The 13,229-nt window shown below is 44.3% G+C and overlaps 1 protein-coding gene across 5 annotated transcripts in view; it reads left to right on the top strand.

Annotated features, from left to right (window-relative positions):
• The window catches only part of ZHX2 (zinc fingers and homeoboxes 2), a 211,492-nt gene that overhangs the window by 24,743 nt on the left and 173,520 nt on the right, over window positions 1–13,229 (top strand). Inside the window, exon 1 of one of the 5 annotated variants that reach the window (XM_056823147.1) lies at window positions 850–914. The exons of the other annotated variants lie outside the window; for them this stretch is intronic. The gene's annotated coding sequence lies outside the window, so the exon portion shown is untranslated. Of the gene's footprint in view, window positions 1–849; window positions 915–13,229 lie in introns of those variants that run through there. 5 annotated transcript variants of the gene reach the window in all.

Below are 13,229 nucleotides of genomic sequence, written 5' to 3'. Positions count from 1 at the left end.
CAATTTAGAGGTAGGAGGATGCCATGTGAAAACAGATGAGCGTAACAAGCTAATTCGAGGAGAATCCCTAGTTTTCCCTCCGAGCTTCTCTGTCTCCAACACCCCTTCTACACGAAGCCTTTCTTGAGCTCCTTAGCTGCTAGTACCTTCTTCCCCAAATGACCTTGTTTTGTCTATGTTTGCATAAATACTTGTTAGCTCCTCAAAGGCAGAGACTTTCATGTGTGTCCTTTCCTCCCCAGTGCCCAAATTAGTGTTTGGCACTGAAGGCAGCTAGGAGACACAGTGGATAGAGCACTGGGTCTGGAGTCAGAGCACCCGAGTTCAAAAGTGACCTCAGACAAGTAGTAGGTGACCCTGAGCAAGTCACTTAACTTCCCTGCCTCCGTTTCTTCAACTATAAAAAGGGGATCACAGCTCCTACCTCAAAGGGGTTGTGGAAGGCTCGAATGAGTCTATAGTTATAGTGGGCCTGGCACATAGTAGGGCTTGATAAATGTGTTTCCCCCTACCCCCTCCCATATTAGGTACTTGATTGATTGATTGGCCCCGTGATTGAAGTGATTGGTTGAGGAAAGTGAGAGCATTAACATTAATAGGAAAGACTTCTAGAAGGCTATTGCCCCTGGCCTTGGTGAAAGTGAGAGATTTTTACGAGGTGAGGAAAAGGGTGCTTTCCAGATGTGCATCCAGCTTTCCAATATCCCTGCTTATTGAAGGGTAGAAGGGGACTAGGTAATCCCAAGGCCAAAGAATAGTTTCTTTGACCCTTGACCCTTCTTTCGTCTTAAAAATGTTTTTCTTGTGTTGCTTTCAGGTTTAATTTTTTTTTTACTAGGAAATCAATAAACACCAACAAGTGTGAACATTGACATATACAAAGAAAAACAAAAAAGAGGATTGTGGATTGTAAGGTATCATTTGTTCATTCTTCTCTCTACTATATATGGCTGTTTTTTTACTAGAAGTCAAATGTAACTTGTTAGTTCCAACACTTACCTATTTGTCTGTGGCCTCTTCTCAAATTCCTTTCATTCTCTTTTGTTTTTTAAAAATCATTCATGGATGTCCCCTCCCCTTCTTTGTTTTAGTATCACTGCCATCCTGCAGTTCTCCCTCTCCCCTAAAAAAAATGCTTTCCCTTGTTATGGTGGTGATGGTGGTATTGGCATTCACTTGGTTCAGCCATGTCCCACTCTCCATGACCCCAGTTTGGGATTTTCTTGGCAAGTGATTTGCCATTTCCTTCTCCAGTTCATTTTTTTAAACCCTTACTTTCTCTCTCAGAATCAATACTGTATATTGATTCCAAGGAAGAGAAGTGGAAAGGACTAGACAGTGGAGCTTAAGTGACTTGCCCAGGGTCCTAGCTAGGACGTGTCTGAGATCATATTTGAACCCAGGACCTCCCCATCTCTAGACCTGGCTTTCAATACACTGAGCCACCTAGCTGCCCCCTCCAGTTCATTTTACAGCTGAGGAAACTAAAGCAAAAAGACTTAAGGGACTTGCCCAGGGTCACCTAGGTAGTAGGTGTCTACTGCTGGATTTGAACTCAAGATGAATCCTGATTCCAAGTCCAGTGCTTTATGCACTGTGCCACCTAACTGCCCCATTCCCTTGGATCAATATAGTTTTTTTAATCATTCTATTATTAGACTTATCTGAAATTTTATATCTCATTCTGGACTTCTAATCCATCATCACCTCTTGGTAGTTAAGAGTCAGATGACAAATTTCATGTTCAGGCTGCCAGAGCTATGATTGGTCGAGGTTGATTTTCATAGTTTTCCTCCTTTTTTTAGTGTGTGTGTGTGTAATTGTTTTGCTGGTTCTGCTCTCTTCTCTCGGTATCAGTTAGTAGAAGTCCTCTCAAGCTTCTCATTCTCCAAGCGCTTTCAGAGTCCATTTGGTGGGCGCCACCTTTCCCCCAAGTGTTGCTGCCACAAAAGTGCTTCTGGGAATATCCTCACACATCGAGGTCCTTTCCACCTTGGATCTCCGGGCGGTGTCATTCAGTAAGCCGTTATTAGGGATCGCTCTGGAAGCCCTGAAGCACAGACCCTCTGCTTAGCTCTGACTATGAAAAAAGGCAAAGCGAGGTCTCTGTCCTCAGGAGCCCACACTGTAGTGGGGAAGACAAGTGCAAGTCGCTTTGTCCACTCGGACATGAACAGTGGAAGCAGAATGTGATCTCTGAGAAGCACCGTCAGGGAGGAGGCGGGGGAAGGTGAGGTAGGAGCCGAGTCTGAAGGGGAGGAAACTCCGAGGCTCCAGGCATGGAAATAGCCACGAGAAGAGGAGGAATCGGGAAAAACAAACCTCCTGACGCCTTTTTAAGCAGCCTCTTCACCTCCCCAGGCCAGCCAGGTGGCACTCTAGTAGACTGAGCGTCAGGCCTGGAGCCTAGCCTCAGATACTTAGGTCGTTGTGTGGCCCTAAGCAAGTCACTTACCCCTGTTTGCCTCAGTGTCCTCATCTATTAAAAAAAGCTGGAGAAAGAAATGGCAAATCACTCCAGGATCTTTGCCAAAAAAACCCAAACCCAGATAGGGTCACTAAGAGTCAGGCATGCCTGAATGACAATAAAATTGGCCTCCCTATTTATGTCACAGATTAAAATGAGATTCTCTGACTCAAGATTCTGTGCTCCAGGCTTGCCTTTCTGGAGCCTATAGACAGCAGTGTACTGGGATCTAGGGAGAAGCATCATGGCAGTGAAGTGGTGATGATGAATTAATGATAAGTGCATGATTTTCCATTCAAGTTACCTGCAGCTGGGCAGGGGGGGGGGGGTGCATCAGCTGCAGTGTTGGACATCTAGTCAGAAAGACCCGAGTTCAAATCAGGACTCAGGTACCCACTGTGTGACCCTGGGACAGTCACTTCACTTTCTCAGTTACCTCATCTATAAAATGGGGGTGATAATAGCACCTCTACCTCCCAGGATTGTTTTGAGGATACAGTGAGATAATATTTGTCAAGCGCTTTGCCACCCTTAGCTAAACTCCGCAGGCAGGTTCCCAATTGGACAGTGTCCTCTTTCTTGGGCAGCCAGAGCAGGAAGAGTGGTCTCAGGTAGCAGGTGTGTTTCACTGCAGCCCATCTGCCCCCTACTCAAACTCATCGATCAGCAGGGCTTCCAGGCAGAAGGCCCGGGTTTGAGCCCTGGCTCTGCCACTTATCAAGCTATGTAATATTCCACAACATTCCCAAACCGGAATTTCCTTACCTGTCACTTGGGACAGGGAGTAGATAAAACACCAGGCGTGGCTCAGATCTGCCCTCGGATGCCTACTAGCTTGTTCCTCTGAGCAAGTCACTGCACTCTCTTTGCCTCAGTTTCCTCATCTGTCAAATGAGCCAGAGAAGAAAATAGCAAACCACTCTAGTATCTTAGCCAAGAAAACCCTAAATGGGGCCCCAAAGAGTTGGGCACAGTTGAAAAACAATTGAATTGAAACTTAGAAGGGATCATCTTTGCACCACCTCCCTCTCGGAGTTGTTACAAGGATCCAAGGGGCTAATGCATGTGGAGGCAACTCAGTGCCATTGAAAACACAGTCAGAAGACCTGGGTTCAAATCTCTGCTGTATCATGTACTCCCTCTAGGATCTCTGGGCCTTGTTTGTGGTAGGATCATGCATTTAGAGGTGGCCTTTTAAGCCTTTGTAGTCATTGTACAGACAGAAATACTGAGGACCGGAAGGGTTAAGGGACTTGCCCAACATCACACAGGTAGTAGAGCTGAACCAAAGGGCATGTTTATAAAATAAAGGGTTTGGACAAGATGATCTCTTAAATTCTCTTCCAGCAGATCTAAACCTGTAATCCCAATCTTAAACTGGATAATCCTAAAGCCCGAAGTATTAACTGTTATTATTCAGAGTAAAGGAGCGCATGTGTCAAACGCTGGCCTTCCCTAGTGTGGGGTTGGGAGGGAGGGAGGGAAACAGCTTGGAACTCGTGTAACCAAATAAAAGAATAGGAAAGAAGTATTAAAAAAGAAGAAAAAGGAGAGGATCATCTTCTCTTGCAATATACTGGGCCAGGTTCTTTGGAGAGAGATATGGAAGACTTTCCCCTCCTCAGGAAAGGAGACTTGACTCCATCAGTGATCTCGGATGGCTTTTTGTTGTTATTGTTAAAAATCCCCTACCAGTTCTGGCTTAGAACTGCTCCCAAGTTTCATTCCAAGGCAGAAGAGTAGTAAGGGCCAGGCAAGGTAAATGACTTGTCCAGGGTCACACACAGCTAAGAAGTGCCTGATGCAGAATTGGAACCCCAAACCTCCTGCCACCAGTCCTGGCTCTCTCTCTGTCCACTGAGCCACCTAGCTGACCCTATACAAACGCCTTTTAACCACCACAACGGAATGTGTTGGATCCCTCAGGGTGATTTCGCATACTATTGCATAATATTCTTTATCATTTAGAGCACTATGAAAGACTCCGTGGTATGAACCCTTTGGGTCAGTCATCACAAACCCCCAGTTTGAGGACCATGAAATGGGAAACCACTGAAGTAGATGCTGCCTTCCACTGCTGTTGTGAGGATCGAAAGCTTTAATATCTACATAAAGCTCTTAGCTATTGTGAACTTTTGTTTGTTAATTTTATTAATTACCTTCTATGCCCCTTACAGCTTCCAAATGCTGTGATGTGGTGATTACTCATAGAAAATATAAAGCTACCCCCCTTCCTTTAGCAATTTTATAATTACATCTGAGGACAAAATTAAGACCTGCACAACAATCAGAGAACACTGCAAGGTGGTAATAAGTTGTGTGGAGCAGATACGGATAACTGGCATTTATGGAGGGCCGCTAGATGTGACACGGGATAAAGTGGCAGGCCTGGAGTTCAAATCTATCCTCAGACACTTAATGGCTAGGTGACCCTGGGCAAGTCACTTAATCTTGTTTGCCTCAATTTCTTCTGTCAAATGAGCTGGAGAAGGAAATGGCCAGCCACTCCGGGATTTTTGCCAAGGAAACCCCAAAAGGAGTCACAGAGAGTCAGACACAATTGAAAAAAATGACTGAACGTGTATAGAGTGCTTTGAGGTATATGTTGCTTTGCTTATGCTGTCTCAGAGGTTAAATCACTTTATGAGTCACACAGCTAGTAAATCCCCGAGATTGGATTCAATCTCAGGTCTTACTGATTCCAACTCATTCTTTATTTCTAAATCCAAGTGGCTTTTTAAAAAACTCTTATCTCCATCTTAGAATCAATACTGTGTATCAGTTCCAAGGCAGAAGAGTGGTAAGGGCTAGGCAATGGGGGTCAAGTGATTTCCCCAGGGTCACCACAGCTAGGAAGTGTCTGAGACCAGATTTGAACCCAGAACCTTCTTTAAACAGAAGGTAAATCTACCTGTGATGTTTATTTGAGCTTGTCTTTTGTGTTGTTTTGTTTTTTCTTTCATTTGGGAAGATCAGTTTTACTAATATCTTTTTGGACATTAGAGTCATTTCCAGATATTTTATTTTTCCCCCAACCTAGAATTGAACTATATACCTTGTAACAATGAAAATCAGTTAACCAAGAACTGATATCACTGTGACCTTGCCTGATATGGATGTAAAGTGATTCTCTAGTTCCTATTCTACTGTCTCCCCTCTGCTGAGAGGAGGGAGGTATGTTTCATTATTCCTTGTCTGACTAAAATGGTCATTATAATGGCCAAAGCTTGGCTTCCTTTTGGTGTTTCATGTTTTGGGGTTTGGAGTTTTTTTAAATATATTTATTATTGTGGCTATTGTGTATATCATTCTGCTTAGCTTGTCCTGGATCAGTTCATACAAATTTTTTATTTTTCTAAATTTCTCATTACTTCCCAATAATATTCTCTTAGATTTATATTCCTCCAGGATTTACTATAGGTGATAGGTATTGATAGGCAATTCTGCTACAAGAAGATATCTGAGTTCCCCCAAAGTACCAAACTCTCAAAATTTAAAAAAAAAAAAATATATATATATATATAATTTCTGGGGGAATGGAGTTTAGGGGCTCAAGGCATAAAAACTTTATTAATACATAAAAGAAAATAATAGAAACCTATATTTATATTATTTTATATATATTTATAAAATATATATATTTATATTTTTATATATGTTAAATGGTTAAGAAATATATAAATGGGGGCAGCTGGGTGGCTCAGTGGATTGAGAGTCAGGCCTAGAGATGGGAGGTCCTAGGTTCAAATCTGGCCTCAGACATTTCCCAGCTGTGTGACCCTGGGCAAGTCACTTAACCCCCATTGCCTAGCCCTTACCACTCTTTTGCCTTGGAGCCAATCCACAGTATTGACTCCAAGACGGAAGGTAAGGGTTTTTAAATTAAAAAAAAAAGAAATCTATAAATATTACAATTGATAATAGCCTTGTCTGAGGCCTTAGGCCAGTGATGGTGAACTTATGGTACACAGAGCACTCTCTGTGGGCACGTGGGCCCTCCCACCCCACATTCCTTACTAAAAAGCCAGAGGGATTTGGGTAGAGCTGCTCCCCTCCCCCTCTCCATCATCCCTGAGGATTTTTTTTCACATGCCCTGCCTCTCTGCTCAGCAGCCAATGGGAGCACATGGTGGGGTAAGATGGGTAGCTCACAGGCAGCAGAGCTGGAAAGCAGAGTTCTCAGACTACTCCCCTCCCCATCTCTACACTTGCTGAGGACATTCTTCATTTCCCTCCCCCCTCCCCCCAGCAGCCCAATGGAAACATTCTTCCTCCCCTGGGTGGGGTAAGGGGGATCAGGGTGGAGCCAACACTCAGTGGAGGTGAGGGGCACAGCATGATCCTCTGAGGGTGGGACCCAGCACTCAGTCTAAAAAGTTTGCCATCACTGCCTTAGGCTGATAGCAGCTCAGTCAGCTCCAGGCCATACAGCAAATTGGGTACAATATAGACCACAACTCTTGGCCTTAAGGTGAGAGGCAATAGTGGAAGGTGAGGGCCAGCCCTTCTACAATCACAACTCCTGATGCACAAGAAGATATATAATAAATATGGCCCTTTACCTTGGCCAAGAATGCAGTTTGGCTTATGGAAATGGGCATCAGAAGCATCACAGATTGTGGATTATTTTGAAGTGATGCAGTTTTTGGTTTCCTCAGCGTTTCTCAAGAAACTGAGCAGAAGCAAACTGGAAATTTGAGTTATGCTGAAAATGTGCCCTGATATATCAATCTTGTTGAGATAAATTCGAGTTTCCTAAATGGGTATTATAACAGAATTGCCTTACATTGTTTCTAATCTGCTCTACAAAAGTAGCATGACAAACATTGCTACTATGAATATTTTGGTAAATGTGAGACAGAAGTCTTTGACCACTTTGGAATGCTTATCTGGTAGTACATATTTTCTTTTCCGTGAAAGAAATGTATTGCTATTTTGTATTTGTACATAGCCTTTTTTTCTGAATATATCCCTCCTTTCCCCCCTATCTAGGAAGCCAAGTATTGTAACAAAGAATAAAAAATAAAAGAGAAAAATTGAGCAAAAGTTACCCCACACACAGGGGGCAGCTGGCTAGCAGAGTGCCTAGAGAGCCAGGCTTGGGAGTTAGGAGGACCTGAGTTCAAATGTGGCTTCAGACACTTCCTAGCTGTGTGACCTTGGGCCAGTCACTTAAACCTCAGTTACCTAGCCTTTATCGATCTGGTGTCAGATTGATACTAAGACAGAAGGGAAGGGTTTAAAAAAAAATTCCATAAATCCAACAAGTCTGACAATAGACCCAATAGTTCCATACAGCTCCCCCACTCTGGAAAGAAAGCAATAACATCGGTACATTTTCTCAACTCTTTGCTAGGGCAAACCCTTTTTGTTATTGTTGCTCTTTAGTTTAAGTCTTCCCAGTCGTCCTTTCTCACATTGTGCACTCTGTTTTCACACACGTGGTAGCCTTCCCTAAAGGTCTCATGGCATGCCGGTAATCCTGACCTCCCCAAGGTTTTCCATTGAAGTAGAGGCTCAGGCGGGTCTTACCCACCTGGAATTCTTGGCAAGGGAAGTGCTGCGTTACTCCAGGTTCAGCTGGCTAACCTGGGGGACACTTGTTGCCAGAAGTCAGGCCAGCAGGTACTGAGTCACTTTTCTGGTGGTAGAATACAAGCTCCTTGAGGACAGGGACTCTTTAGTTTTTGTGTCCTGCGGCTTGCACACAGTAGGCAAATAATTAATGCTTGCTGAATGGATTTGAACTGAATTGAACTACTCTGTCATCTCAGAAACCCTCCTAAGGAATTGATGGAGGTGGTACCCATGCCAGGGAAAATAGGGGGCTTACTACCCACCTGGCATCGGGCAGCTTGCGTAGCCTCCCTGGGCCTCATCTGAAAAACAAGGGGTTTGGATTCCATGACTTTTAGGGCCCTTCCAGCTCTAGAGTTAGGGTCCTCAGCCCCCATGTTAGAAGAATTGCCGTATGACACAAAAAGGGGACGCTTAGGGTATCTCAACTGGGCGATGCCATAGATCTCTCAGGCAATCTGTCGAAGACTATGAACCCATTTTCAGGATCATTTCTTTAACTTTCTGGCTTAGAATTGCTACTAGGTATTGCTTCTAAGACCGAAGAGCAGGAAGTTCTAGGCAGCTGAAGTTAAGTGACTAGCCCAGGGTCACACAGCTAACAAGTGTCCAAGGTCACATGTGAACTCAGGTCCTCCAGACTCCAGACCTGGTTCTCAATCCACTGAGCCACCTAAACTGCCCCAAATGGTGTTAGTTTTTCAGTCATGTCTGACTCTCTGTGTTTTTGTGTTTGGGGGTTTTCTTGGCAAAGATACTGGAATGGTTTGCCATTTCCTTCTCCAGCTCATTTGACAGGAAACTGAGGCAAACAAGCTCTATCTATAGTTTCACCTCACTGCCCCCAAAATCATGTTTTTAAATATGTAGCATTACAAAGGAAAATAATTTTCTTGAAATACTGTTATTAAAATATTTGTGAAACCTTTAAAAAACAAATTTAAAGCAAGCTCAAAGACCATAAGTTAAGAACCCCTGACTTGGACTGTCTTACCCCTAGGGACAGTAGAAGCAGAGAGAAGCTCTGAGTGTGTCGCCCCTTTAACCGCTGCCACCATTTTGTCCTCGCCCTTTGGATGTCTTCCTTTCTCTGCCTCTCTATGAGATTGCGGGTCTGGTTTAGGGTTGTCTGGCTGTACCAGCCTCCCAGTTATTCAGACAAAGTAGGCTGGGAAGCCAGCTGCCTCCTCTAACAGCCTGGCACACATTTCTCTCCTAGAGAAACCAGTCAAGAAACATTCCTCACCAGGCCTATTCCTTGGGGCTGGAGACACTCCCGCTGTAGGAGCTAGACCAGGGTCGGCCAAACCCTCCCAGCTGGCCAGGCGTGCTGTTTCTGGATGGCCTGCTGTTTCCCCGTCCCCCCCCCCATATCTCCTGACACGAGCTGTGTCCCCAAGCCCAGTCGAAGGATCAAATAAGGATCTTCTTCCCCTCAGCTTCAGTGTGAGGGGTGTGTCGCCGAATAGCTAGACTTTCCAAGCTTTGAGAAAATAGTCCCATTGCTGTCGCACGCTATTTTCATAAGCAGAGGCCTTTGGACGTCAGTGGATTGTCGAGGACAGAAGTCTGGCAAAGAGAGCGACTCCGTTTTAGTGTGTGCGCGTGTGCGTGTGCGTGTCTGTCCAGGCGTGCAGGTGCACACACAGAACTAAAATGACAGCAGCAGAAAGTTAGATGGTCAGGAATCTCTTGTTCTGTGGCGTGCGGGTGTTGGTGTACAAACGAGAACAGCCCGAGACACACATCTGGACTGAAATTTTGGGTGCCAAGTTTCAGTATGGTGCAACTTAAATAGATATCAAACCCTTTAAATCAGGCTCTTTAATGAATATAAGATGCTACATTTGTTGTTGTTTTTTAAGTCACTAAACCAACCCTTAGAAATTCTCCTTGTCCTCGGTTCGGAGAAAGGTTCTCCCAGATTTATTGCTAATTACACACTTTGTTAAATTCTCAAGTACTTTGGGCGAATTATAGTTTTAATAAAACCATTCCTTTAAATAAAAAATTTACTTCCAGGCTCCCCTTAATAAGCCTCTGTAGTTATAGAGTTTTTATAAGGGTGGATTAGAAGGCACTTCCTCATGGTCGGAAGGTTTGACATATGGGCTCCTATTTGTGTTCATTTGGAGAACGCTGGGTAATATGTCAGTATCAGAAGGCAAGTGATTTAGGACGAAAGGAAGGAGACGCTACTTATTACCCAACTCCCTGCTTCTTCCCCTCCGCACCGTGCAGATTAACATGTAGCAGCTGTTTTTTTTCTTTCTATTTTCTTTTTCTCATCTAAGGAAATCATTTATAGTCTCCATTTCTGCCCTTTTGGCCAACTACCTAAGCGATCATAATAATCATAAGTCAAGGACTGGGGTTTTGGTGGCGTGGGAAGCCCTTCTGGCAACGTAGATTTCATCTCGTCTCTAACATATAGAGCGGCCTTGGTGAGGTTAAATGGCTTTTGGTCACCCAGCAGGGCTGTGCTGTGAGTGGGACTCAAATTCAGATCCATCCTGACTTGGGGTTCCAAGTTCTTTCCATTGTGCCATGAATTTATTTGTGCTTTCATGAGCGCCATACAAATGCTTCCCTAGGAACAGCTTTAAAAAAATAAAGACTATGTGCGAGACTAAAGGGAAAGGAAGACATGTATATAGCACCTACTGTGTGCCCTTCACTGAGCTAAGAGTTACAAATAGTAGCTCATTTGATCCTCATAACAACTCTGGAGTCAGTGCTATTACAGTTCCTATTTTACCATTGAGGGAACTAAGGCAGACAGGTGAAACAACTTGTCCAGGACCCTATAGCTGAGATTGGACTTGAACTCGGATCTTCCCAGGCTCAGTGCCCTGTCCCCAGCACCACCTTTTTTTCCTCAGTAAAGATTTAAGGATTAAAGATTTAAATCTGGAAGGGATCTCATATAATCTGGAGAGCCCCTAATTTTGCAAGCCAGGGACTGAGGTAGTAGAGTAACTTGCCTTAAGTCACACAGTTGTTAGTATCTGTGTAACTTAGATAGATCACAATGTAAGAGTATTATATTTGTAATTGGAACATTATTGTTGTTTTTTAAAAACCCTTATCTTCCATCTTAGAATAAATACTGTATATTGGTTCCAAGGCAGAAGAGTGGTAAGAGCTAGGCCATGGGGGTCAAGTGACTTGCCCAGGGTCACACAGCTGGGAAGTATCTGAGGCCAGATTTGAACCCAGGACCTCTAGTCTCTAAACCTGCCTCTTAATCCACTGAGCCACCCAGCTGCCCCCTTGGAACCATGTTTTTGAATCTTGGTTCTTTTCCTCTTGGACCTTAGTTTCTTCATCTCTGAAATGAAGAAACTGAAGATCTCTAAGACCTTTTCTAGCTTCAAACCTAAGATCTCAAGTAGCAAAGCTGGGAATTTGAACCCAGAGCTCTGGCCTTCCTTTGCATTATGAGAAGAATTTTATTCTTAAAATGCAAATGAACCCCAAAGATTTTCCACTGTTACTTCAGGAAGGCTATGAAATATGGAGCAAACAGGGTTCTCTGCCCATTTTCCCAGGGGGAAAGGTTAGTTATTTGCCTGTATGTTGCTAAACCTCTTGGGATTTAGGCTGAAACAGATTTACAGTAAGGAGAGGAGGGGACAGGGAGAGCACTTGGACATTTACCAAGTCAGGCTGCTTGACTTTCAAAGTTAATGGCTCATCCTGGTGGAGGGGGCTGAATCTGGACCCAGAGATCCTTCCAGCCCTCCCTCATCCACTGGAATTGGAATGCTGTGTTTATTTACTGAATTGTGTATCCCTGTTTATCTTGGGAAATCACTTTTTCCAGTTGCTAAAGGAGGCTGGAAGGCATCTCCTAGGGGCCGGGCCTCCAATTGATATTTCTGGGATGTGTTTGTGGCTGCTCACGGGGGCAGGAGAGGAAGACCGAGATGAGGGAAGTTGTGGTCTTCAGGCAGTGGTAGTAGCTCGCCTGTCTGAAGGTGTTTAAACTGTTTGAAGAGTCCCCTAAGCTGCTTTCGTGCCATCCCACCCGTCTTCCACCCCCTTTATTCTACTGTTATGGGGCATGAGAACCAGAAGGCCCACTTAACCCAGTGCAGAAGTGAAAAGACTTTCTCCTTTCCTTCTATTTGAGGACAAGAGTCCCAGATCCCCTTGTTCGGTTGCTTGGCTAAGGATTTGTCCACTTCAGGCCAGAATAAATCAGGTGTCCTTAGTAGCATTAGGAACCGTAGGCTCAGTACCGAACGAGACCTCAGAGGCGATCTAGTCCAACACGAGAGGACCTAAGATGCTAGGCGACTTGCCCTAGGTCACATAAGTAATAAATGGCTGAATCTGGATTTGAACCCATGTTCAGACCTTAAACCCAGGACAACTTTTCCCACTGTACAACAGTAGTCTGCTCCTTAATGCTCAGGATCATATACTTGGGAATATTTTTATTGTTCAGGTGTTCAATGTGTCCAAAACAGAACCCATTATTCTCCCCTACACACACACAAAATCCTTGGGCATTTCAGTTGTGTCTGACTCTTCATGACCCTGGGGTTTTCTTGGCAAAGATTCTGGAGTGGTTTGCCATTTCCTTCTCCAGCTCATTTGACAGATGAGGAAACTGAGGTGTAAATAGGATTAAGTGACTTGTCCAGGGTCACACAGATAGTAAGTGTCCAAGGCTAGATTTGAACTCATGAAGATGACTCTTCCTATCCACTTTGCCACCTAGCTGCCTACTTGGAAATATACATCCTAATAAATATATGATATAATGTACTTGGGGGCTAGATGGCAGCTCAGCGAATCTAGTGTTTCTTATTTTATGGATGAGTAAACTGAGGCCCAGAGTGGAGTGAAACTCCTCTAAAAGGCCATCTCCAGTGGATGCCTCTGCTTTCTCTCCTCCTACTCTCTTCTTCACAACCCCCTTACACAATCTGGTTTCTGACCTTCTCATTCCCCTGCAGTGGCTTTCTCCAACGTTACTAATGATCTTTTAGTTGCCAAATCCAGCAGCCTTTCCTCAGCCCTCATTCTCTTCTCCTTGACCTCTCAGCAGCTTTTGATGCACTGCTGATCACTCCCTCCTCCACGATCTCTCTAGGTTTATGGGGCACCACTCTCTCCTGGTTCTCCTCTCTCCATCTCCCTAGCTGGATCCTCTCGCGGTGGGGGCGCCCCTCTT

Source organism: Monodelphis domestica, chromosome 3, assembly GCF_027887165.1.
Source record: "Monodelphis domestica isolate mMonDom1 chromosome 3, mMonDom1.pri, whole genome shotgun sequence".
In the NCBI taxonomy this organism is placed as follows: domain Eukaryota; kingdom Metazoa; phylum Chordata; class Mammalia; order Didelphimorphia; family Didelphidae; genus Monodelphis; species Monodelphis domestica.
This window is presented reverse-complemented; position numbering and strand designations above follow the sequence as displayed.